This window comes from Patella vulgata, chromosome 1 (genome assembly GCF_932274485.2).
Source record: "Patella vulgata chromosome 1, xgPatVulg1.2, whole genome shotgun sequence".
In the NCBI taxonomy this organism is placed as follows: Eukaryota; Metazoa; Mollusca; class Gastropoda; family Patellidae; genus Patella; species Patella vulgata.
The window spans coordinates 67220106-67246408 of NC_065879.2; the positions used below are offsets into that span (position 1 = coordinate 67220106).

The 26303-nt window shown below is 37.4% G+C and overlaps 1 long non-coding RNA gene across 1 annotated transcript in view; it reads left to right on the forward strand.

The window, feature by feature from the left end:
- Nucleotides 1-4312: 4312 nt before the first annotated feature.
- Nucleotides 4313-26303, forward strand: part of LOC126820570 (uncharacterized) — a 29864-nt gene continuing 7873 nt past the window's right edge. The window contains exons 1-2 of the long non-coding RNA XR_008788535.1: nt 4313-4629; nt 20373-20940. This is a non-coding gene — a long non-coding RNA (uncharacterized LOC126820570). The remainder of the gene's footprint in view (nt 4630-20372; nt 20941-26303) is intronic.

The window sequence follows — 26303 nt, forward strand, 5'->3', positions numbered from 1 at the left end:
CAAACAGTCAGTTTTCATTCATAATCCATAAGAGTTTAAATATCACTATAATATCGTACACTGCATACTACACTTGTTTGTTTCACCTGTTGACAGTGTGACTTTCTATAGGGGCACATATTATAACACAATTTATCATATAAATTCACATATCCAACAACATCCATTATACTTTAGCATTACGTTCTAGTTAAATCTGAAACATTTCATCTCAATTTGTTGAGAATTTCCAGAATACTTCTACTCATTTAGCCATTTCTCCGAGGTATTTCTCCAACTTGTTGCTTCAAAATCATTTACCTGAAAAGTTCATAGAGCTGGCATATATTTCGCAGTTATTGTTTAAGTCCATAGTATGTTGATCCTAACAGTCGGCAATACATTAGAAGAGTGACTTGAACCATATCAGATTTGTTTCGGTCTTAGATTATATTAAGCGGTTTAGGTTAATCTGTGAATGGGTGTTAAAATCAAAGTATCGTGCTATACCAAAGGCGTTGTGATATATTTAGACGGACAACATACAGATGTCAACTAAAATACCACAAGCGAGTAAATCTAACAAATGGGGTGGTGGGGGGAAGAAAGTCGGTTCCTCCATCTATATCTAACAAATGGGGGGGGGGGGGAGAAAGTCGGTTCCTCCATCTAAAAAGTAACTTTTTCAAATGCCCTTTCCTACACCTGTGTTGAATATAAACCGTTAAAGGTCCATTACATTAAAGCAAAATATTCCTATTGCTCGACCTTCTTTTGGCTTCAGGTGTGTGTTTGGGTGTGGGTGTGGGTGTGTGAGGGTGTGTGTGTGGGTGTATGTGGGTGTGTGTGTGTGTGTGTGGGCGGGGGGGGGCGAATGGTTAGCGCGTGTACGTTGTATCATAAGGTCTGTAATTGAGTCAACTCACGTGGGGTTTCGATTCCCCGGTTGTACGTGACAAGAAGTAGGGTCGCCTGTCCAACCTCGTGTGTTTTCTCTGGGTCCTCTGGTTTCCTCCCACTGCAAAAGACCCCTACGCGCAAGTGAATTATTGAAATAAAATTGAACCATATGTTAGTCCCCAAATAACCTAATAGTTTGTATGGAGTAGACGTTAACACCCCCTCTCCCTCTCTCTCTCTCTCTCTCTCTTGGCTTCACATGTTATAAGTTATTATTTAGACAGTTATCAACATGACAAGCCTATGATCAACTCTCTAGACGATCGGATGGCCGAGATTTAAATGGATTTAAACATCAACGAGATTTCTAAATTTAAGGATAAAAATGACAATCGGGGTCAAGTCTCGGTTGTCAAGTACTGTTGGTACGATAATGAACGATCTACGCTATATCTTCAAACAGTCATAACTTCGCTGAGTATAAAGTAATTTGAATGAAATTTACAAATATATATTCATGTTTCATTTTCTATTTTTGAACTGTTATAGCAAGAACGTCCAGCTCTTTATCTAATTCTTACATAATGCATCTTTAAATAATATGCTATAATATTTTAAGGTGTCCTTTTCCTGTCCATGTTGAAAATAAACATAAATTTAAAAAAAAAACATTAGGGGAAGGACAAAACGATTTAGGTACATAGATGCAGAGACAGGTGGAGTTTAGCGCTTACTCAATACAAACTAGGTTATTTCGGGACACGACATATTATGGTACTTCTTCATTTCGATAATTCGTCTGCGTTCAGTGGAGGGAAACCAGATGAATCGGATAAACACAACATGTTAGGCATGCGACTCTACAACGTGTGACGTACAAGCCTGGAATCGAAACCACAACACTAAACTCAATGGTCGACCTTATGATCTAACCTTTCACAAACTTATAAAGTCTTGGGGAAAATGTATCAGGCACTATACATGTTAATCTCTAGATGACCCCATCGTTTAAGTACGAAACTGTTAAAGTAATTTCTTTAATTTCTGATCACAAGTCAATAGAGGACTTGACTGATTGCGATGTTCATTAAATGAATCGACAAAGGTCGTACCTATTTACTGATATGATTTCTTGGAGTAAGTGATCAGGTCACTGAAAATAAGTTCATAGAGTGGCGATATGTACTGATATACATTGCTAGGTATTAATGTAGGTTATTACAGCGATAATCCAATAATCTTATAATCTCCTGCCATGTAGTAGTCGGGTATTATTTGATTATCTAAATCTACAGATTGTTTAGGTGATCATGAAAAAGATATTATCTCAACTGGTGGATCAAGAGAAGCGGGTCCGTTCCAAATCAATGGACAAATAAAATACTTTTCTACACCTGTTGGACTAATGAAGACATGTCCATGAGGTAAATTTGCAAGGACAGCGGCGTTTCCGTCTAATATTTGCTCTTTTATGGATTCTCGTTGCATCCGAACGACTAGAAAGTGTTACTTGCCGCCAGACTCTACGTTTACCCAACCAGTGACACCGGAATCGAAGTCTGGATCTCCTATTTAGTGAGTGAGTACCTTATTAGCTGGGTCTATGTATCAACAACTATGGCCTATGTCGTCTGGAGAAATTGCCGTTTAAGGGATTACGCTGATGAGTGACGCAGTCATGTGAGCCAAGCTTTAGGGGTTAGTTGTGATGACTATTAATGTAAAGAGAGGAGAAGAAAATCAGTATTTTGTGGGAAATTATAAATAAGTGGGTTCGTATGGGTGGAGGTGACTTGCGTCTACTGCCAGAATATATATGATCACTTTTATTTAGGTGGACTGTTAAACGGAATATTTTGGTTTTATCTATATGGACGTAAACTGTGCAACGACCTTTCCGCATCAAAATCATTTATAGTCACCAAAACCGGACACAATAAACCTTTAACCAAATACCCCAAAAAAGAGAGAAAAGGAAGGAAGGAGAGAATTTATCTATGGAGAACTTATTATAATTGGATTAGTCTCCCTTCAATCGGAAGATGTAAAATACATAAATGTATACAGGGGAAGAAACTTAAAAGTATTTTGGTATTTTGAGGAATTTTAAAAGTTGAAGTCGCATCTCTAGGGAGACATGAACGTCTACTGGAGAAAAAAACTTAGCAAGTTTCTTTGGAAACACCTGTCTGCGATATCACCCTTGGTGGAAGCGGACTAAAACCCTACGAACAACGAAACTTAATTATAATAAGATTTTACCTCAATGTCGCTATATAATTAAATAATATAGCCTTTTGTTTTTGTGGCGGTGTCATTTTGAGGCTAACTACGATAATTGTTATTCTACGGTTATGTTGAAGTTAAATAATGATGATCAAAATATAAATTCTATGGAACTACTGATACTACAAACAGTTTCAAAGTTCAGTATATTTGAGAAATCGTGAACCTTAATATAAGGACTGAGGTAAAATTAACATAGAAACTACGAACTGAAATGAAATGAAACTGTGTTTAACAGCCTATCCTACTCCAGCTGGGCTATTGAAGACGGGCACACTCCATACAGTGTGCTATGGGGGAACTTTTGACGGACGGCTGCGCTACAACCTACCACTTTTGAACGATTTTGGCGTGGGACAAAGTGTGTAGCGATAGAAAAAAACGTAGGTGCATCGGCGGACAGAAAATATTCTCCTTGTTTTTGTTTAGTCTGCCTTTTCCACAAATCCACAGATCCGCCCATGGAAGTGAATGGAAATTCCATTCTGATCATTGCTTTGATAAATAAAGATCGGTGCTTTGTACATTTCGATTTGAAGAATAAACTGAGATTTGCCATCCTTGCTGTATGCTATTAAATGATTTTACTATACAAATAAATTTACAGCGATTTCTGAATAAATCCAGTCTCGATTGAAGACCGCCAGTTAATTTAATTATCCGCAGTTTTCCACGTGGCTTCGCTTCCCTGTCATTTCCCATTGATTATAGAACTCATTAAAGCAGACGACACAAGCAGACGTCATAGAACTATCAACAAGTCTCTTTCCTATTCAAAGTAATAGTTGTTATCAAGTCTCGCATATAAATAGAAGATTAGCGAAGGCCGTTCAAAGATCTGAAGTCGTCAGGCAATACCACTCAACATTGCCAAAAATGTAATTCTAGACGCGCGTTCTGCGAGCTTCTGTCACGTGATAAGTATTTCTCAGCTCCGCGCCCGGCGGATCATTTTCCCGCGCCATGGGTCGTTAAAACATAAAGAGCTGTCTTGTCTAACCAGTCGTACAAGCAATATGGAATTCTGCACACATAACCTTGTTATCAGTACTTGTCAATCGAGAATAAACGTGTTTCTGACTTATAGAGATTCCTGACTTTAGGGCGGGTATGGCCTTTATCTGGTTAACGGAGTCTACAAGCTCCTGATTCCCATTGCTAATGTAGAGTCTGGATGTTCAGAAGTCGCGTGGTTTGGAAGAGTGCTGTGTTCTCGTGTTTTTAGATTTCAGAGCAGGAGAGAGGTGGAATGTAGACGATATCGGGTACAGTTATATTACATCCCGTTTTAACCCAATTTCTTTTAGGTCGGTTCTGCTCTTTTGCTGATACATCGAGTTGATATTCCCGGGGCAATATTGAGTGATATACCACGTCTGTGGAAGCGTGTGGCTTATAAACAGTTTGTGAAATGTGAAGGCGTTGGTCGCAGATTTTGGGAAGCAGACTAAAAATATCGAAAGGGTTCGTATTGGAATTTGGTTCTAAATTTATTCTCTTTAGAAATGCTTCAAGATTAACACCATTGTTATTCCCGCGTGCATTTATAGTATTGTTATGCGTGTGCATTGTCACACATGGCACACTTTTATAGCTCTATTGTGATGAAATATCGATTTTGTCATCTAACTTTACAGTCAGACTAATTTGACGATTCATTTGAGCTCATACTAAAATATTCATTTAAAGACTTTTATTGTACGTTTTCTTCCCCTTTTGTTCTGAATTCAGCTATGGTTAATATGTATTTCTACAGTCTACGGTGATTTAATTAAGCGTATACTGGAAAAAACATTTGACTTTTATACTGAATTATTCATTTAAAAAGACCGTAAAATTATATAACGGTGTATTCTGGTTTTGTAAAAGGAACCACAATTCTTTGATTTAGGACAAAATGAAATATTGAATTGAATTAATCTAGTGTGATATAACGATTGGTTATGGGGGTAAAACGAAATGTAATGGGGTTTAACGTCCTAGTGTTCTGCACCGACTGGGTTAATGAAGACGGGCATCGGCCATGCAGAAGGCTATGAGTGAAATTTTGCCCGGACAGCGGCGCTACTGCTACAATTATTTAAAATTTCAACTGGTAAGGGTTCTTTTACGTGTGCGCCAATGTGTATACGGGACCTCGGTTTTTGATTCCGTCAGAACGATAAGGCCCCCCCGTCCTATATCCCTGACAAGGGGGAGGGGGACACGCCGGGGTTATATTGGAAGCTCTGTGTGATTGAACGTTGTTTTCGAGAGATTAAGCAGATGTCAAATTACTTAATATTTTAATTTTAAGTTGGCTTCGAAAGCGGAACACAAAATAGCTTATAGAACAGTGTTTACGAAGTGAGATTGGCATCCCATAAACACAATTTGAATTCGATACTTTTGTTTTAGACCCTAATCAAAATTTACATTAATTTAACTGAATTGAGGTTCTCCCAGTAAGGCGTATCACAGTACAGTAATTATTTGCTTCTCTTGATAAAATATCAATTTAATGTCCTGTGGATGAATAACCTTCGTTGTGTTTGCATCTAAATCTTCCGGGCTGGGGTTGGGGGGAGGGGGGGTGAAGTTATCTTTACAATAGATTAAATTATTTTACTTTAATTTTAAAATATTAACTCAGCATCTATTATAATTATTATGACCCCTCGTGTTATGATCGTGGACTTTGTTGGTAAAACTAGTCTTGTTGGTCTCTTTTACAATATGTAGATACGTGTAGTTAATGAGTTCATATTCATGCTATCCCCTCACCGTATTCCCCCGCCCCCGAACCTCATCCCCAGCCTCACTCTTCATCATACACACACTAGATTGGCGTGGAACTTTTTAACTTTTATCACTAGTGAAACACGTTTAATCCATGGAACTGGTACTTCTTCATATAATTCCCAATATCCAAATATTATATGTCTATAAAAAATCTCTCCGTGGGAGAGAGGTGAATGAAAATAAATGGCTTACTGCGAGAGTATGGATATAGGGCTATAAAGCCTATTGCTGGAAATTATGATATAAACATTTATTGTGACACAATCTGATAACATTTGTAGCTTTATTCCCCGATGTTATTCCTATCGAATATTCATTTATCGTCTGCTATAATTAACGGCGCGGACTTAATACGTCTGCAGCGATATAAAACCCGTGCAATTAGCCACAAGTGTTCAATGTTCTCAGATAATTATTTGTAATAAATTACCAATTCAGAAAAATTGTTTGTTTTACAAGTGGCCTCAAAGCCTTTAATTCCATGCCTTTATGCTGAGAGTAAAGCGGGACCTCATTAACTCGGAACCCAGAAAACAACGGAGCCGACAAGACAAGAACACAATCAAATCAAGTGAATGGACCCGAGACAGAAGGGGGCGATGGTAACAAAGATTTCACTTAATAACTCGATGCGTCATTTGACTAATTATTTAACATTTGATTAAGAAAACAAAATCAAAATACCAAAGCTAGGTAATCTCCAGGCGTCGATTAAATCGGATTTAAACTAGACGCATCATGTTCTTTTCCACGAATATGGAGCAATATGGATCGATGAAATTTCAATTGATCATAACTTGGTTAACAATGAACGGAATTTTAAAATTCTTTGGACTAATAATCCAATTAGAGACTAAAATTTCACAATATTGTAGTTTGCAAGGAATACGCTAAATGACGCATCGAGCTTTTAATGCAAGTGAAAACATGAAATGACTAAAAACAAATATTAAAGCCACCTACAGAATTTGCATTACCCAAGTACTTAAACTAGTTGGCAACCGAAATATAATGTAGTTATCGGGTGTTGTCTGCGAAATTATCGAGTCATTAACAATGATTTATTATATACGAGAGTCAAGTTTAACGGAGCTAAAACAGATAAACTAAATAAATAAATATAAATAACTTTTAGTATAGTAAAGGCCGATAAATGACAACTTGCACGAACAAAGGTGCACCCGGATATGACACTCATATAATATGTAAAAGAAATTATGGCATATTTCCGGCTGATCGAGATAAAAGCGAACTAAAATAAACCAACCAGGCTAATGTAGACGGGCGTATACGACATACAGTGTCCTATGTGGGAAATTTTGCCAGGACAGAGGCACTACGACCTATTCTTATATAGAATTTAAACTGTCAAAATATGTTTACGTGAAAGGCACACTAAGTCATTAAGTCAAATTATTGGTTTCGATTCCCAATGTGTATGTGATAAGGAGTATTGTCGCCTGTCTAACACCGGGATCGAACCCGTGACTTCCTGGTCAGGGTGAGTAAGCCAGCACCTTACTCACTGGGACACCGCGGCACTCGAGATTAAATAGTATGTTATGATCAAGTAAACATGGTTATGCTGCTCAGTGGGTGTTGTACGGGCTCACTGACTAATTCGATCCCGGTTGCATCCTGGTTTCCAATTGTTAGTGGTGTAGGATGGAGAGCCTGGGTGGAACGAAAAACCAAGGTCCACTCGTGTACTCGTTGACGTTCACATAAAAGAACCTTGTGCAGTTGGAATTTGATGAAAAGAAAACGGAAACGCCGCTGTCTGGCGAAATGAAATAGGGTTTCACGTCCTACTGTTCCGCTCCGGCTGGGCTAATGAAGAGGGGCATACGCTATACAGTGTGCAACGAGGGAAATTTTGCCCTGAAAGCGGCACTATAATGGCCTACTCTTATATCGAATTCCAGCTGCCAAGGGATCTTTTACGTGCACGCCTATGTATACACGGGACCTCGGTTTTTCGTGCCATCCGAACGACTAGGCAGCTGTCCTTGGCAGGCCCTCCGTCCTGCATCACTGACAAGGGGAAACCACGTCGGAAAACTGTCTGCACAAAATGTCCCTCAAAGCACACGGCATGTCAGTATGGCTTCATTAGACCGATTGGTGCAGATTAGTAAGATGTCAAACCACTTTTTATTTTATTTAATTTTTTTAAATTATCTTTTTATCTTGTTTCCGAAACTAGTCTTAACAAGTCCCTTTTTTATTCAAATCATTTTGACAATTTACTCTAATATAGCTCCTTTGATAGGCATTTGTTGACGAACATAATTAACACAATAACTGGATTATTGTCTAAATCGACGAGAACATAAATAAGTAGAGAAACATATACAATAAGTATAACATTAGTCCAGTCCATGCAGAAAACTAGTATGAGAAATCCCACTACATCCTAGTATATCCGAGGTTATTTACAGCTGACACCAGTTGTAGGGCGTTAAACCCCATTTTATTTCATTTCTGGCACCAGTTGATGAGGTAACCCAGAGTCCTATAGGCTAAGCGTGCTTGTTAGATCGTAAGCTCAGCCATTGATGCAGGTTTTGTTGGTTTGATCCCACGCTTGTACGTAACGAATTGAAGGGTCGATTACCAAACCTCAAGGGTTTCTACGGATCCTCCAGTTTCTACGCACTTTTAAATGACCTTGTTTGTGTTGCGTACACGTTAAATTAGTATACTATTTTGCATTGTTGTTTAATCCGTTTTACATCTTTCATACACACTAAGTCTAAATAAATGGGGGTTTGGGCGGTCGAATGGTTAGCACGTGCGCGCCGTATCATAAGGTTTTCTCCGGATCCTCCGGTTTCCTCCCACTGCTAAAGACCCCTATGCGCACGCGCATAATTGTAATAAAATTGAACCATGTGTTAGTCCCGAAATGACCTAGTTTGTGTCGAATGGACGTTAAATATCTCTCTCTCTCTCACTTACTTCAAGTATATTCATTAATATAAGGAAGCTGATTTAGCCAAATTTGCCATTGATGAGTTTTCAGAATAGAAATCCTATATAATAAACACTTTACAGTGTTTTCTAGCTATATATATATGAACTATAAATAGAACATATATACAGCAATAAGTACATATATATATATATATGAAAATCTTACACCAAAATACAGTGTGAGTACAGGAATTAACCACGACTGTAAATGTTGGGTTTAATGATGATTGAGAAAAATGATACTGTTGTACTTAGTTTTATACACGCCTACTGTAAGTTGTTATCGACTGAACATGCTGTACTGATAATGTGTGCTAATGAAGAATGATTAAGATTTCTTTTTTTGTCGCTGCTGTTACCGCGCGCAAGGCAGAATATGCTTACTATTTCTCAGGCAGCTGATACTAATTCATTATTTTATCTTAATTTTACCTTTCGTTGTATTTGTTATTGATTGCCCCTGCAGAATATATAACATACAGGGCTAAATTTTAGAACACAATATTAACCATTAGCTCGTATAAAGTTTTTATCTGACTTCGAGAGAGAGAGAGAAATGGGGTTTAACGTCCACTCGACACAAACTAGGTCATTTCGGGACTAACATATGGTTTAATTTTATTTCAATAATTCGCTTGCGCGTAGGAGTCTTTAGCAGTGGGAGGAAACCGGAGGACCCGGAGAAAACCCACGAGGTTGGACAGGCGACCCTACTCCTTGTCACGTACAACCGGGGATTCGAAACCACGCCAGTTGACTCAATGACAGACTTTATGATACAGCGCGCGCACGCTAACCATTCAGCCATCCAACCCCCCTTATCTGACTTCAATTCAACTTCAAATTAGCCGGAAATCTCTGATTTAGGTTAAAATGAAGTTTGGATTAATGTGTTATTTCAATTAGTAACGTCCACTCTACACATACTAGGTTATTTCAGGACTAACATATGGTACATCTTTTTTAATTCCATAAGTCGCTTGTGTGTATTGTCTTTGACAGTTGAAGGAATCGAGGGACCCGGAGAAAACCCACGAAATTATGCAGGCTAGCTAATTCCTAGTCACGCCTCGAAAACACGAACGTCTGTCTTAATGACAGGTATTAACTGTTTATTTGTGCATGTTCTGTCTTTATTCTGGTATTCTGTATGAAAACCGAGGTCCCGTGACCATACAGGCGTGCACGTAAAAGAACCCTAGACAGTTCGAATTACCCTCATGACACACTGCAAGGCGTATGTCGGTCTTCATTATCCCAGTCGGTGGAGAAAAAAGTATGACGTTAAACGCCATTGCATTTCATTTCATAGTATGTTGTATCTTTAAAGATGGGTTCCCGCGTACAAACTGGGTGATTTAATGGTATATGTGGACTTAAACATATTCAAACTAATTAATTTGTCATAATTTTGCTTCAAAACCTTTTAAAACATTGTAATTGCGAAGGAATGCCCTGCTATAAAAGTTCTAGCAAACCAGGTCATGTTTACGTCACGTGACTTACCTCTCTTGGAAGTCAGAGGAGAATTCATTGCATACATAAGACGATGTTGTCTTTTTTCGCTTACTATTTATTACAAGTATCGAATTCTAATTAAATTCTCGGATTATTCACTACCCGGGTCTTTTTCCGTCATTTTTATCTCAGAAAGTGTTGTACGTCTAACTCTTCATAAAGTTTATCAACTTGTACATCAAGCGCTCAATGTTCGCGTGTGACCTTTGACATCACGCTTGCAGAAATTCCTAATTGTCGGGCTGTCGATTAGGGGAACCCTTACATTTTTGTCCTGTATACGCTCCATGAGTGTTTTTCGGGGAATCCAGTATTTTTCTAGTAAGATTGGATATCTCTACTTTCCATATATACCAAAATTGCCATACCTATATTGGAAATAACCACACGATAAATACGTTTCTGGGAACCCATCTTTAATGTTGGTTACGTTGATTAAACAGAGAGGCTAGTCTATTTTTGAATTAATATAACGTAATCTACAGTCTCAAGTTTGTTGTTAATGGGAATAACAGATCTAGTATCGAGTTCTGTCGAATATTTACACAATTTTAACATCTTTCTCCTCCAGAACATTATTGTATGATGAACTTTAAGTTAAATTGTCGACAAATGAATAACAGCATCTGCTACATATATATCACACAATTTTGTATAATATCGTTTTATTATTCAATCGAGCCACGTAAAAGAACCCTTGAGATTTGGAATTTGATCAAGAGTATTCGGAAACGTCGAACTTTTCCTCCTTAGCATTGCACTCGTGATCATAAAAAAATTAACCCCTGACAATGACTGTTGTCGAGACGTTAAACTCCTTTCTCTTTATTTCCCTTTCAATTACTCGTCATTGATATGTAAGCTTAAGCAAATCTTGATGAATAGTGCAAATTAGAAAAATGTTGTTAGTCAGATTGTGCCTCGATTCTGCGATTAATGACGTCTGGACCTTGGACTTTGATTATTGTGTAAATGACAGGTTAATGAGATCTGGTAAACATAAGATACTAGAATTAGCTGATTACAGTTAATATTACCTTATTGATCGTAAAGGAACACAAACAATAGAAAAGATAGCGTTCTCTTGGAACCGTTATCATGTGCACCTTTTGGACTGTTGACTTGATAGTGGCCTTTGTCTCTGGTGTTATCATCTACCCTGCTGTAAGAATCGGCTTCTGAAATACAGGTCCGCTGCGAAAGTACACCAAAAACTTGTTAGCGGCGGGAACTTCTCAAAATAAAATGGTAGTATGTGTTTTAAAAAAGTAAGTATAACCCGCCTCGTGCATGACATTCCCCACTATTGAGAGCTAATTGGAGAAATGAGTTGGGTCTAGATTTCGGAAGGGAAGTGCTACTGGATAACAGCGCAGTGGGTTAAATGAGTTGTGCCCTTGTTATTAGCGTATTAATATTTTTGTGTAGGCATATACAAATGTTCAAATATAAACCTTCCCAAGCAAATCTCGCTTGAAATGTCTTCATTGCCCTGTTATACCGATTGGTTCAGAAATGTGTTATTGTAACACTAATATTATGCGCACACGACTGGCTGTAGACAGTCAAGTCAGCTGTCGATGTCGATGTTGGTATATAAATCTCGATTCAAGGTCACAAGCGGAGAAGCTGCATCTAAGCACTTAAATCAAGAGCTAAGAACTCATAACAAAGAGCTGTACTGCGTACCATACTGGGATGCCCTACAATAACTTTGTAATCCAAGAATTATAGTTGAATGCCTTTATTACATCGATTGGACAGGCAAGTTAATTAACGGTATTAAAATATGGGCTTAGAATATTACTGGGTATTGTATGAATGTTTCATATTCTAGAATTAATTGAAAATACCTGATGTGGATTTATATCATGGGCCATTACTATCATATTATTCCTTTCAGTATCGAGTTATTTCATTTCTACTAAAGCTAGAAATTAAGTGTTATTATCGTGGTATTGATTCTAAAGTAATCCTCACAATTCCTTAGGTCGCCTTTTCATATTTAAACGCAGGATGGAGGGCTAGCTAGACAAGGAAAGCGTCTAGCCGCTTGGATGTGACAAAAACCGATGCCCCGTGTATACGTTGGCGTGCACGCATAGCCCTATGTATGGCTCATGCTCGTCTTCATTAGCCTAGACGGAGCAGAGAAATAGGACGTTAAGCCCTAGGCCTATTTCATTTAATTTTATATTTAAGCTTAAATATAATGGATGTCGATTTCATCGGATGGCTCGTGACAAGATACATATAGTTAACCGCCTGCCTCACTTTGGACCTTCTAGTATTTTTACTTTTTGAATTTTCTGGTTTGAGTTTCAATGGTGTTATGGTCATTATTTAAGGCCTTTTTATTGTTGGACTATTCAAATGCATTGTTTTTTGTTTGAGAGATTAACGGGTCTCTTATCAGCACGAGGTCGACCATTTGTGTCGCATGCAACAGCTCGATTCACTTGCCGTTTGCTAATCTTAAAGTAGTGTATTGATTTTACACCGAGGCCAGAAATGTCTCCAGACAATAGATTAGGGAAATTGACCGTTATTATTCTAACTTTCCCGGTTCGTCGATGGCTAACCCAATATTCTCTTTCAAGTTCGGTTGGCAGTGATTCCACTGACCCATACTGTCTCCCTCAGTAAACCACGATCTATTACATTATGCCATGAACACTACTAAATGACGTAATATTATGACATCATAAGTTAAGACAACCACTGAAGGAAGTGACATCTTTAACAGATGTTTAAATTTTTAAAAGCACTCACGAGACCTCAAATACACTCCAGTTAGCATTAAGTACGAAAGTTCTAAATTCTAAACATGGAGCTTTAACAGGCTAAATCTGGAATATTACATGATAGACCTATGGTGCTCATGTTTGCCGAAATATATATTTTCCATAAGCGATTTTTTCTGGGTGGCAATTCAATATTGTGTAGCCAGTGATGATTGAGTGAATCAGACCTCAACAGGAACAAACAGTTAAGGGAAGAATAATCTTGGATTTCACACACAAATTATAAAGAACCGCCCTAACATATAGTATGACACATATTCGGTTGCAGACTAAATTTGATTTTAGTATTACGCAACACTCGTAGCAATGTATAGTGAAAACCATCTGGCCGCCATCTTTAGATCTTATAACGCCAGTGTGTTAAACATCTTACGCCTCAGGTTGTTAAAACTTTAAACATATTACACCTAGATGCCTCAATCTGTGTAATATAAGTGATGGTTGGGTACGAATCGACACATAATGTGGGTCCAGGCTAATCAAAGCAGCGTGTGGTATTTCTCACCCGCGTCCTTTGACGCCACTAAAGAAAATACAAATTATCAATAGAAAAGTTAAAACGTGTATATCTCAGCAATGACATCCCAAATTTGTCTTTAATGTTGCATACAATCTAGATATATTTCACATTATATTCAAAATAACTCTTTAAACTCACTTTATCAAAAATGCAAGCACTGGACCTACTTTGAATAAAGCTTTGGTAACAAACGGTCTTTAAACGCCGCGAAAATCACTGGAAAATTTGAACTACTGTAATTTATAACGACTCGTGTATATCTCTTGTTTGGCTTCGCTGGCTTGTCTCAAAGTTTGTATATAATCTAATATGAACCTGCTCAGTGTAACTGATAGTCAAATTTATTCAAAGCAGTATTATTATTTCTGTTCTGTGCAACCAAGAAGAAGTCCAGAGTGTTATTGTCCCTTTAAGTACCCTTTTGGTGGTAATTTGTTTACTACACATCACCTGGCTAACAGCATGATGTGATCTCCAAGATTTCAGAGAATTTCACCATAAAAACTAAGGTGGGGTCATGAATCTCAATTTTACGTTAGCGGGTACTAAAAACAAATCTCTTGCCAAATTATACAATATATCATTATGAAATGAAATCTTGGCTAATTTGGTTATGGCTGATAAATTCACACAGAGTATAACTGATTTAATCAAACAATAGACCAGCTTTTCTCTGCGGAGTTCTTTCGATTGAAAAAAAAGACATTATTTTTTTTTTGTTTTTTGTGTGAATTCGCATAAAACAAATTCATTTAGACAACAATGTCATTGTTTTAATGCTCCCAATTAACATTATAAGATTAAAATGGTGTGTTTGGGCGATGTTCCAAGAAACGCAGACATTAATCATTTGAAATTTGTTTTGGGGGGGGGGGGGTATATGTCTCGATTCATCCACCATTACGCCCTTGGGGAAAGAGTTATCCTCGGATTGATTTAAGATGGATGTACATCAATGTGAGAGAAATGGACTATTGATTTAACAATTTTTGATATACTTACTTATAGAGTCATGTCTCTTGATAAAAATCCTTGTGAGGGCTCTAGTGATCAAATATTCGGGGGGGGGGGGCATGGACATCCGTCTACCAAAAATTACAATTTGACAATCTTTATGAACTGGTCGGAAGACATATTAAGAAACGGTACTAATTTTGACTGTCTAGATCCGCCCTTATACAATCTCTTTAATGGGATTTGAGTCACACAGATGTAAATAACTTATGACTTTGTCAAATGAAGAGCTTATATCCTCTTACCGTAGATACGAATTCTGAATTCCCCGATAAACGCTCTTTCTTTCCCTAGTGCATATTGTCGCAGAATCCGTGCACATTGTATGATCATTTTCTGGAAATTACCTATTTTAGTCAGCGCCCAATAATAGCTGGTGGTATTTGTTAAGAAAACATTGAGGGCTGCAACAGTGAAGAGTCTTTAAGAAGAAGCTGTCTATTGGGTAGTGCCTAAGGCCTGCTTTCCATGTACTCGCTTTCGATAGCGGAAAAACGCAGCGTATCCGCGCGCGATTATTTTTGTATTTGTACAAAAATATCGATGAAAGTTTGGGGAATCCCACGTAAATATATCATAAGTTACATTGTTTGTGTTCGGTCGCCGACATTTTATAATAACACCATGTCCAAAAAATCTGCCATTTTCAAGCTTGATTTGCAGTAACTGAAATGAAATGAAATGGGGTGTAACGTCCTACTGTTCTGATCCTACTGAGCTAATGACGACGGAATTTGCATTAACAGCGGCTGATTGACTTAGTGGAAGAGAACCCGGTAGAGCAAGCATGTGCACACTTCGTGTCAATCATTGAGCAACTTTTTTTCCCGGCTACTACATGGAAATTGTCCCATTACATTTGCATTAGACCGATCCTTTCGCCGGCGGAAACGCGTACAATATTTATTTACTGGGCTGTGAATTCACCAGCTAAACTTCGACCTAGAAGTAATCGATGACGGGTCGCCTGGAACCGGCAATGTTCCCCATGAAATGTGGCAATGCCTTAGGAGGAAGCAGCTGTTTCTCAGTGAGTATGGCACGGGTCTACTACCCAGGAGACCCCAGGTTCGATCCTAGTGTTGACCGAAAAAGTTTCTTAAGGGAGTTTAAACCTTGTTATTCCATGCCAATATTGTAGGATTGGGGTCTGGCAAAAAAAACAGTCTAGTCGTTCGGATGGGTCGAAAACTGTGTATACCTTTGACCACATATTAAAGGTCCCCTAGCAGTTGGGAATCGAAGTAAAATATAACATAATGCTCTAATCTTAGTGTATCCACGTCTTCGTTAGTACCATTAGTGCAGAAAAGTAAGGCGCCAAACACTACTTTATTTCCAGGTAATTCTAGTTTTGTAATGAATTCAGAAATGAAATGAAATGGGGTTTAACGTCCTACTGTTCTGCTCCTATAGTGTGCTAATGAAGACGGGCATACGCCATACAGTGTGCTATGAGGGAAATTTTGCCCGGGCAGCGGCACTATCGCCTACTCTTATATCGAATTCCAACTGCCAAGGGATCTTTTACGTGCATTCTAATGTATACACGGGACCTCGGTTTTTCGTCTCATCCGAAGGACTAGACAGCTGTCCTTGTCAGGCCCTCCGTTCTGCACCACTGACAAGGGGAAACCACGTCGGAAAATCAGGATGAACTTTCTCGGCCAATGCAGGGATCGAACACCCGACCTCCAGGCTAGTGAGCCAGCGTCTTAACCACCTAGCCACCGTGGCTCCCGTAATGAATTCAGATGTTATGCAGTTTCCAATTGGTTGATTTAATGAGTATAGTGATAGATTGAATAGATGCTGAAAAAAGTAATTGGTGATTCAGTATTCTACTAAATATTGTTATTGCGTGGCTGATAAATGGAACATTTGATCAATTGCGATTCAGCATATCAAGTTAAACATCATTTGTTGAATATATATAGCCTGTTTGTATAACGAGCAGTTATTGCCGTGCAATAGACTGATGAGCAGTGTACTTAACGGTATTTTGATACATCAGATTAGAATGGAGCGATTCTAGACGATTTCTTAAAAGATAAGAGATCTCTTTTTTAGCAATGTAATTGATTAAAGGCACAATAGGCAAAAGGTCATTCACATTATATATCCAAATTAAGTCACGCAATTTTAATGTAAAGACTATACATCGTCATGCATGGACTGGCAATAGCACTATTATTACATGTAGAAGGATGATATGGACTGACAAAAGGGATATCACTATTATTACATGTAGAAGGATATGGACTGCAAAAGGGATAGCACTACTATTACGTGTAGAATATGAAGTGGCAATTGGGATAGGTAGAATGTGGACTGAAAAGGGATAGCACTATAATTATTACATGTAGAATATGGACTAGCAAAAGGGACAGTACTGTTAATACATGTAGAATATGGCCTGATAAAAGGAATAGCACCATTATTATTATTACATGTAGAATATGGACTGACAACAAGGATAGCACTTGCACAAAAAGATAGCACTATCATTAGTAATTTATTTATCCAAGACACAAAAGCTGTAAATAGTTACCTATGTGTAATAAATGTGGGCGGTTGAATTAATTTAACAAAGTCTGTGGAAAATTACATGCCAGTTCAAAATATGACCGTGTATTTGGATAAACGCCATTACAAATAATCCTTTATAGGCATTTAGTAACTCGATAGAATAATAAACTATAACACATACTATTACTATTAAGGGGATTATCGAAGCATGTACAGTAGTAAATTATATATAGACAAACAATAAAAATAAATCAGATACTATACAGAACATTAACAATATGAAATACAGGGTCAAAGGATCATAAAACCACTAATAATTATTGGTAATTAATTAATGTATATTAAATGGATTAATAGGGGTTGATTAAGTAAAGAATTTAATAATTAAATAATAGATACAGGCATACAATACCCATCCTGCAACAAACGAATCTCATAAATTATTGCTGATAAGATTTTAAAAAGTTACATAATAATTTTCGGATGAGACTCCGCTCCACCAAAAAATCAACCATGTTGACATATATGACAGCCAATGAATCATTTCGGTACAGGACTTATCAAAATAAAACATTAAAAGTACATTCCTTAAAGTTGCAATTTCATATTTTTAAGTTATATTTTTTAAAATTTATTAAAATAAATCCTTAAAATAGATGGTATCTATAAACAGTCCTACCTTGTTTGAGAAATTGGCAAAAATATCATTTTCAACTTTAAATTCAAACTTTTGAAGATAGCTATTCCATGGGGGGGGGGGGTAGAAAAACAAAGGATTTTTAAGTGGGAGAATAATACCAATGATCGTATAATAGTGAGTTGACAACCTATTGAGCAAAAGACAGAAATAATTATGTTTTGACTTTCTTAGAAAATATGAAATTATCGCTTTAAACCTTAAAATAATCATGTATCAATTATTGGATGGAAAATATGTATGACATTTTGAATAGAATAGAATCGTGTATCTATTATCGGATGGGCAATATAACATTTTAAATAGAATCATGTATCTATTATTGGATGGACAATATAACATTTATTATGGACACTATAACATTTAAAAGAGGACCCCTAATTTAATATGGACACTGTAACGTTTTAAAAGAACGAGACCTTATAAATGTGTATGAAATTGATGTGTTGATATGTTTTATCACTAAGTGGTTTCCTGCATTTAAAATTTTACGTCTTTTGATTCAGCCAATGGCAGGATAATCCTTATATTCGGCTCTTTAAGTAAAACAAGAAACTTGGCCCGCTTACAATGTCGATAAGAAAATTATATATTACTAATCTCATAAGACTAGGTTGGGTATATGTCATTATTTGATTCGGTACCATGCTTTATACCATACGAGAATTGATTTACCACATTGCTGCAAATTATTTTTAACCGGCCATATTGAAATGTGGTCGTATATTATCGCGATCCCCATCCGGCCGTTCCCTTGCGTTCAGTTTCAGTCTGTTCATTTTCCTTTATTTTATTTTACTATTTAAACATACATTATGGAAAAGCTAAATCTGCCTATTGCAGGACTTTCTTTAGGCCTGAAATGTTATCTAGAATTAGACATTAATTAACATATCCACACACCAACTCTCTATGCCATCGCTTGCCTGCGATTTTTAGCGGAATGGAACGGAATACATTTTTTGAAAAATAATTAAACGTAAAAGTGGAGAATCGAGACTTTATCGTACCGACCTTAATAATGATGATCGAAGCTATCCTAAAATTTAGGGTGGAGCAATTTGACTGAAATTTTCGGCATATTCTATTTACATAGTCTATTTTTAACTACTATAGCACAAACTGCCAACTCTTTATCTAACCGCCTATAACGCCCCTTTAATCTGATAAAGTGTACAAAATCCGAATCATGAAGACCAAAGGAAATAAAGATAAATTATGAATGAGTCTATTACAAATATGTACTGCAATTTATAAGAGTGGGTGTATTTTATAAACTTTTTACAGCTGTAGCATGTGTATGTAATTGATTTTACATAATAACAATTTCTGAATCATTTGAATGATCACGGGCATATGTGGGGTAATTCTTGGTCACGTGATATTTATATATATATATTTACATACATATACTTGTCAATGGTTTACAGCTGTAATTAATCACTAGTCAATTAATTAATTAGCTCAAGTGGCTGCATTTAATTATCAGTAACATATCTAGAGATTGGTGTGTACTGAAGTGTATTATACATTAAGGAATTTTTATTGAAGGTTGTAAGTATTCTGAAACGTTTTTGTATTTAAAATGAGACCAAATAATGTTTTGTGAATCAGCGGATTTTTAGGGTATGTTAAGTTTTTGTTGATGACAACAAAAGTGTATTTAGACATTCGGGTGGAACGAAAAACTGTACAATTTGCTAGTATACTGGAAAATCCCTTGTCCTTGGCAGTTTCATTTCGATGAGGAATAGGCGGAAATGTCACCGTCTAACAAAATATCCACCCTGGCATTGCACACTTTAGCACAGAAATCTCAAAATCACCAAAGTGTTCTGTTGAGTTTAAACCCCATTTCGTTCAATTATATCAACTAATGAAAGAATAAAAACCAACATTGTAACATATTCTAGTTAATATGTGTTTATTCGGAAAAGGAATGGGAATGAGCCAAAAAACAGTTAGTTTTTTCATTATGTTAAAAGATAATTTGAATTATATTTAAATCACACACAGATATTTATATGATTTATATGTATTTATTATGTATATCTGTAGCAATAATTGGGTCCCAAACGCTACTCATCTTCATGGTTGGGGGGGGGGGAGGGGCGTTCATAAAAAAAAAAACCCAAAAAACAACTATGGCCCTGCCAATTCAAGTAGATCAACACGATGCTTGTTTCTTGTTATTGGACAATTTCGCATCGGTTGACAGACTTCAATTTTTTATATGACATCACAATTCTAAAATGGCTGCGATGACGTCATGCTCGGTATATGGTTCATTTCATATAGTTCCATCGTACTTGTTTTGTAAAACTTTCACTATATTTTGATTTTTAATGTACGGCCATTTTTTTTTCAGGTGTAGTCTGCCACCAGCAAACAGTTTCAGTGGATTATTCTTGTCGAGCCTTCAATTGCTGTAGAGTAATTACGTACTGTATTGTGCAATTTTAAGGAAATATTTTGAGAATTGTGAAAATAAACTGAGGATATCCGTTAGTAAAAATTCTCATTCAGAAGTGACCAATTACGTGTGGGCTAAAATAACGACTGTGCAGTTCACGTTCTGTTTTGAGCAACACAGGAAATTAAAACACCAAACGTGTAATATCAAGGAAATTGGAATTTTTCTGTAGTTGTGGATTTATCTTTTGATCCGGGGCTGAATTTAGAATTGTTGGATTAATATTTCACTCTGCTTGAATATTTTTGAATCGCCATGATGGCCAGTTGTTGCGCTATTTTAGGGATTGTATTTTTGGTCTTAACGAATTTAGCGATTATTATATCGTTTGCGACGCCATATTGGTTGGATGAGATGCATTTGATAGCCGGAAGGGTTAATCAAGGATTATGGGCTGTCTGTAGTGAAAGCAATTGCAGGTGGGCGTTTCAGAATGATTTAGCCATACAGAAAAATTACCCAGGTGAGGCAATTATATTTTTAAAAACCCGCATTGATAAATATAGTAATACGTTGTCGTCCTCCCTGGCTGTCCGCTAGTTCGTCCGTCAGTCCACAGTTCCCCTTGAACGTTCAGTAGCTTAAAGAGCACATAAAATGACCAAACAAAATTATACAGTATGTACTTATAGCTAGTGTTTACTATACACTCTATAACAATTCCACATGGTGATTTTATGTGCTCCTTAAAGTTATTATAGTGTCTTTTTTTTAAAAAAATAGTAACGGTTGTTCACATTAGAGAGAGGAAGGTGTGTAATACTATAAGGGTTATTTTAGTTGTAAGAAAGGTGTTCTGTTTAATATAAAAAATCGTTACCTACATGATGTGTGACGAAAACTAGGGTAATGAAGTAGCTTGCATCATTCTACTACTATCTGAGACTAACTCACCTACAGTTATGTCAGTAGCCATTGCTGGAAGTAGGGTACTATAGTCCATTCATCTCGTCCACGGATTAATACAATTAACTAGAATAGTGTTGACGTAAAACGGTGCCTATACGAAACACTTACCCAACATCGGTAATTGTCCCACCCTAATAGATGACGCATTATACTTTCTATATAGAAGAGAGCTAGTTTGATTTACCTACAGACATTATTCGGAGCTCAAGGGGAACATACCCATAGCCTTCTCGGCTAGGATGAACATCATCCAAGCGCAAACCTTATGTAGAACTATCAAGAAGTAGCTCTTGCCACGTTAAGCCGTTAGGTCTGAGTTAGAAAGGATATTAAACTCAGACCGTGAATATTTTAATAACTTGAAAAGTACTATCATAGATATTGTAGTTTCCTGTATTTAACCTTTGTAGTTTGCTGCATTTGATATATAAACATAGTAACAACATAAACAGTGTTTCAGATTTAATTTATCATTGGAAATAGTTATCGCAACCTGAAGTCGAAGAAAGGCATAGACGGTAATGTCACATCTACCCCGTAGTGTCACAGTCCGTTTTATTTGATTTGGAGTCCGTGACCGGGATAGTCACATCTCCCCCCTAGTACCACAGTCGTTTTTATTTGGTACCGCGACACAGGATAGTGTTACAGGTGCCTAACGAATTTCATCCGATTAAAGTTATTACATCTTGCTCTATCTGATCGAACTGCTTAAACTTAGTGAGCTGGGGGTCGTTAGGAATAAAAATAGTTAGACTAGGCGGTGGTGTAGCCACCGGAGAAACCTACCCCCACCCTCTCCAAAGAGATTTTGGTCGGATAATTGGCATGGCTGTTGACAAAATTTTAACTTTCAACATGGTGGACTAAACGAAATAAGCAGTTACCATATAAGATTAATTAGATTATCATATCAAAAATTTATGCACGAAATAAGATTCAAAAGATTTCGCACGGGCCACAATCCCCGGTCCTAATCACGAGGTACGCCATTGATTATATGCTCGTCCACGGGGTTAAATAAACAAAACCTATAGAATGAACAGATGTCAATTAGCAACATAAATAGGTCAACCCGGGTCACGATAAACGACAATCAATAATACCAATATCAATAACCCGGATGTAATTAATTCTCGTTCCACACCTTGTTATACTAGGTCGTCTTGACACGAACAAGCATTAAAAACTGATTGATCAACTCAAATAATGCCCACAATGTTCAATCTGAATTCGTTGTACCTGTAAATATAGAGATATTATGTTCATTCTAAATCGGGTTCACTTTCGTTATAGAGACAGTCCGTTCAATACGAATTTGTTTGGTTTCGTTATAACACGTATAGAGACATTCGCTGGCAAATATCTGTTGTATTTTTGTATTAGATATGTAAAACTAATGTAGGTATCATTATTACTTTTTTTTATTTAATTGTTTACTGCCGTCGCCACTGTTCGGCAATCCGTTATGCAGAATAATTTTCAAATAGCCATGTCAGTTCTGAAATCGGAATGTCTCATAAAACACTTGTTCATTTGGAACCCGAATATTGATTTCTGGAGGAAATTTTTAATTTAGCGCGCGAGATTTCGCCATTCATACATGAAAGTAGTGCCAACATTTATGACTCATGAGGTCCAATTTCTGTTCGCCTCTCTCGCCATTTTAGTTTGGCACCGATAACGTCTAATGGAGTTGAATCTATAATTGGAGGTCGTGGAGGTCATATGAAGAAAATCACGTCTGCTGAAGTGAAATATTGTGATATTAGGCTACATGATATAAGTGAATGTTATTAAATATTTATGAATATATGACTATCGTCGCGTTTTTATTGTTGTCTATGGCAACAAAATGGCCTAAAGAGCCCTTTATTATTCAGGAATATTGAATAATGTATCTGGAACAAATGTAATTTTTTTTAACGTCTGTCTAGCTGTTTATCAATTACATATTGTCAGGGGTAGATAATAATTCCCAGGCGTTTCTAATACATATTATAGTGCTCCAATGGTTCAGATATTTCTTCAGAGATTGGGAAACAGCTGTAATTTTGAATAACATTTATCTCGACAATCGGTGCCTGAATACTGCATTTCAGGCTGTCTATTTTGAAAATATTTCTGGGAGAGGTTCCCCATACACTCCGTAAGGGCTCGCTACTTTGGCGCACATGAGGGAGCTTCGTCGAGGTTAGCAAATCCGTTCGTTTGACACTTTTCAATCTGGTCGGATAAACGAGTGGTCAGGCGACAGGCAGTATCTGGTCAGGTCAATTTATCTCGACGATCAGTTCCTGAAATATTACCAGACTGCATTTCCGGCAGTCAATTTTTCAAATGTTTCTGGGCAAGCCTCCCCCCCCCCCCCAAACGCCTAGTTGAAGCTCGCGCCTTTGCCCCCGGAACCTTGGACTTTACTCCAGCTTTGCCCCCCTACAACAGGCGGCTGAGGTGGGGGCGCTCAGAATAAGGCCATGGTTATTTTATTAGGTAGCCCGGTAGCCCTCTGATCATCTGATCACGACCACCTTTATGTAATCCTTAGGTTACCGGCAACCTCTATAGGTACAATGCGTAGGTAATCTTTGAGTTTCCAGAGTCCTTTGTAGGTTTCCAGATTTTTTCGTGAATAACCAGGTTCGTCTGTAGGCCTAAGCTGGGCTTAGAGGATCCTTTGTAAGCAAGCGCTGGGTTTTGAAAGTCCTTTGTGTGAAACCGCTGGGTTACCCAGATCATTAGTTTCACTTGTACTTTTAGACAATCGCTAGGTATCTGTAGGCAAACGCTGTGTTTCCGGGGTCTGGACTAATTCTGTACAAACACATGGTATCCTCCATCGTTTCAAGATAACCTGTATGTTTCCGGATTCCTCTCTAGGTAACCTCTGAGCTCAAGCACCGTCCCAATGTAACTTTTAGGTTTACGCACATGCATAAATGAGGGTTATAATCAACATTTTGGTTAGTATGTTGTGTTGTATTGGTGTACTGTATATTTATACACCCCATCTATTTATAGCTGTTTAGTAATTTTATACCTGCCTTGTCAGCAAAACATCTACACGGGAGGAAACTTTCTACATCAGTACATGAAAACATCACAGACAATTCCAGCTGTCAAGGAGATGGGGTGACGTAGTAGTCGAGGCACCAGGGCACGGGAATCTACTGGCCGGTTCCGAGCATGGAAAGAACCTTTGGTTTTAAGCCCGACTCTCAGTTATCAGGGACGGCGCTTGCGGGGTTGACAAGTTTTGCACCTTTAGAATGGGACGTAAAACCGAGGTCCATATGTGTACATCATGTAAAATAAAAAATCATTATAGCGGGAAATTGATGAAGAGTTGATGGAAACGTCACTGAGATCAGAGCAACTTTTGCCCATCTTTCATTTACTTATTTTTTTAAAACAAAACCATATTCATATTTGTCTCAAAATGACCGAAGTATTGTGCTGACGAGACATTAAACCCAATTCCAAATTGTCAAAGTGAGTTGCTTAGCCTGAAATAACTGCAGAAAAAAATGTATAATTCAAAAATGAATGTCAAGAAGCTGTTAAGGTCAATTGACGAGAGACTCACGTGTATTTCACGTGCAGTCAGGTTATAAAGAAACAATTTTAATTGGCGACCAGGTTCTGAAATCACCCTAAAACGTTTGGAACAGAATTTTTTCATAACTTGCGTTGTAATTTCACTCAATACAAATTAATCAATTATTAATCCACATCCTGAAAGCAAACTGTATTCAACCCTTTCTTGTTCATTATAAAGAGAAAATTGAGTCATCAACACATTTCTATGTTATGAAATATTGATTGGGTTTTATTCATTTAAAAAAAATCCTGGTCCATAAATTAAATAGTTATTGTCACAGACTCTATATATAACAAATAATAATGGGTATGCATATATCTCCTTCTTACCCTAAAATTAAGTTTCAGAATATTACGGTATCAATCGAATGAGAACGTGGTTCAGTGAAGCCGCTGGCTCCCTAAACAGGCGGTTCCGGGTTCGATCTCGGTGATTTTCCAGTCAGGGAATTCCTTTCCCTGTTTGACGATTGAACTTTGGATCATCACGTATTAGCCAATACGGAATTCTCCTTGGAATCAAGAATCTGTAACAATGATGGTCACCTTGCACAGATTATTCATTCCTAATGCCACCGTTTCCAAAAGGTGAATGAATTGATGAAAAGCCAATGGAACGATGATACTATGGACATGGTTGGACCCAAGGGTTTATTTCATCTGCGGATCATGGGCCTAGAAGAACCCTGGTTCTGACAGGGGGCTCCTAAGGGGCCGACAAGTAAAGCGTGTCTAGTACGAAATGGTACGAAAAACAAAGGTCCATACGTGTAAACATTGGGTTACACGCAAAAGAAACCTGTGACAGAATTCAAGGAAGAGTAGGTGAAAACGTCACTGTCCGGGCAAATCACCTTACCTCCAAAATCGTACAAGTGACGATAGAAAAATAGCAACATTAAAACTTTTTTATACGCCCACATTGAAATATGGTCGTATATTGTCGCCCCCATCCGTCCGTCGGTCCGGTGTCCACAATTACCCGTGGACGCTCTAGAGGCTAATTACTGCCAGAGTTGTGGCCCTTGGTGACATTGAAATATATTGTGGTCACTCTAGAGGCTAAAGTTAATATCTGATTGACTTTAAATTTACACACATTGTTTAGGGCCATGGGACGAAAAAGCCTATTGATTTTCAACAATTTCCAATAAAGACTGCCAGAGTTATGGCCCTTGATCACTTTGAAAAATCTTGCGGATATTTCATGTTTTGTATACTAAACATAAGTATGGAGCAGAACTAGAAGCCAAACAAATTCTGATGATTTTCTGATAATTACTTAATGAGTTGTTACTCTTAATCAGATTTTAGTGT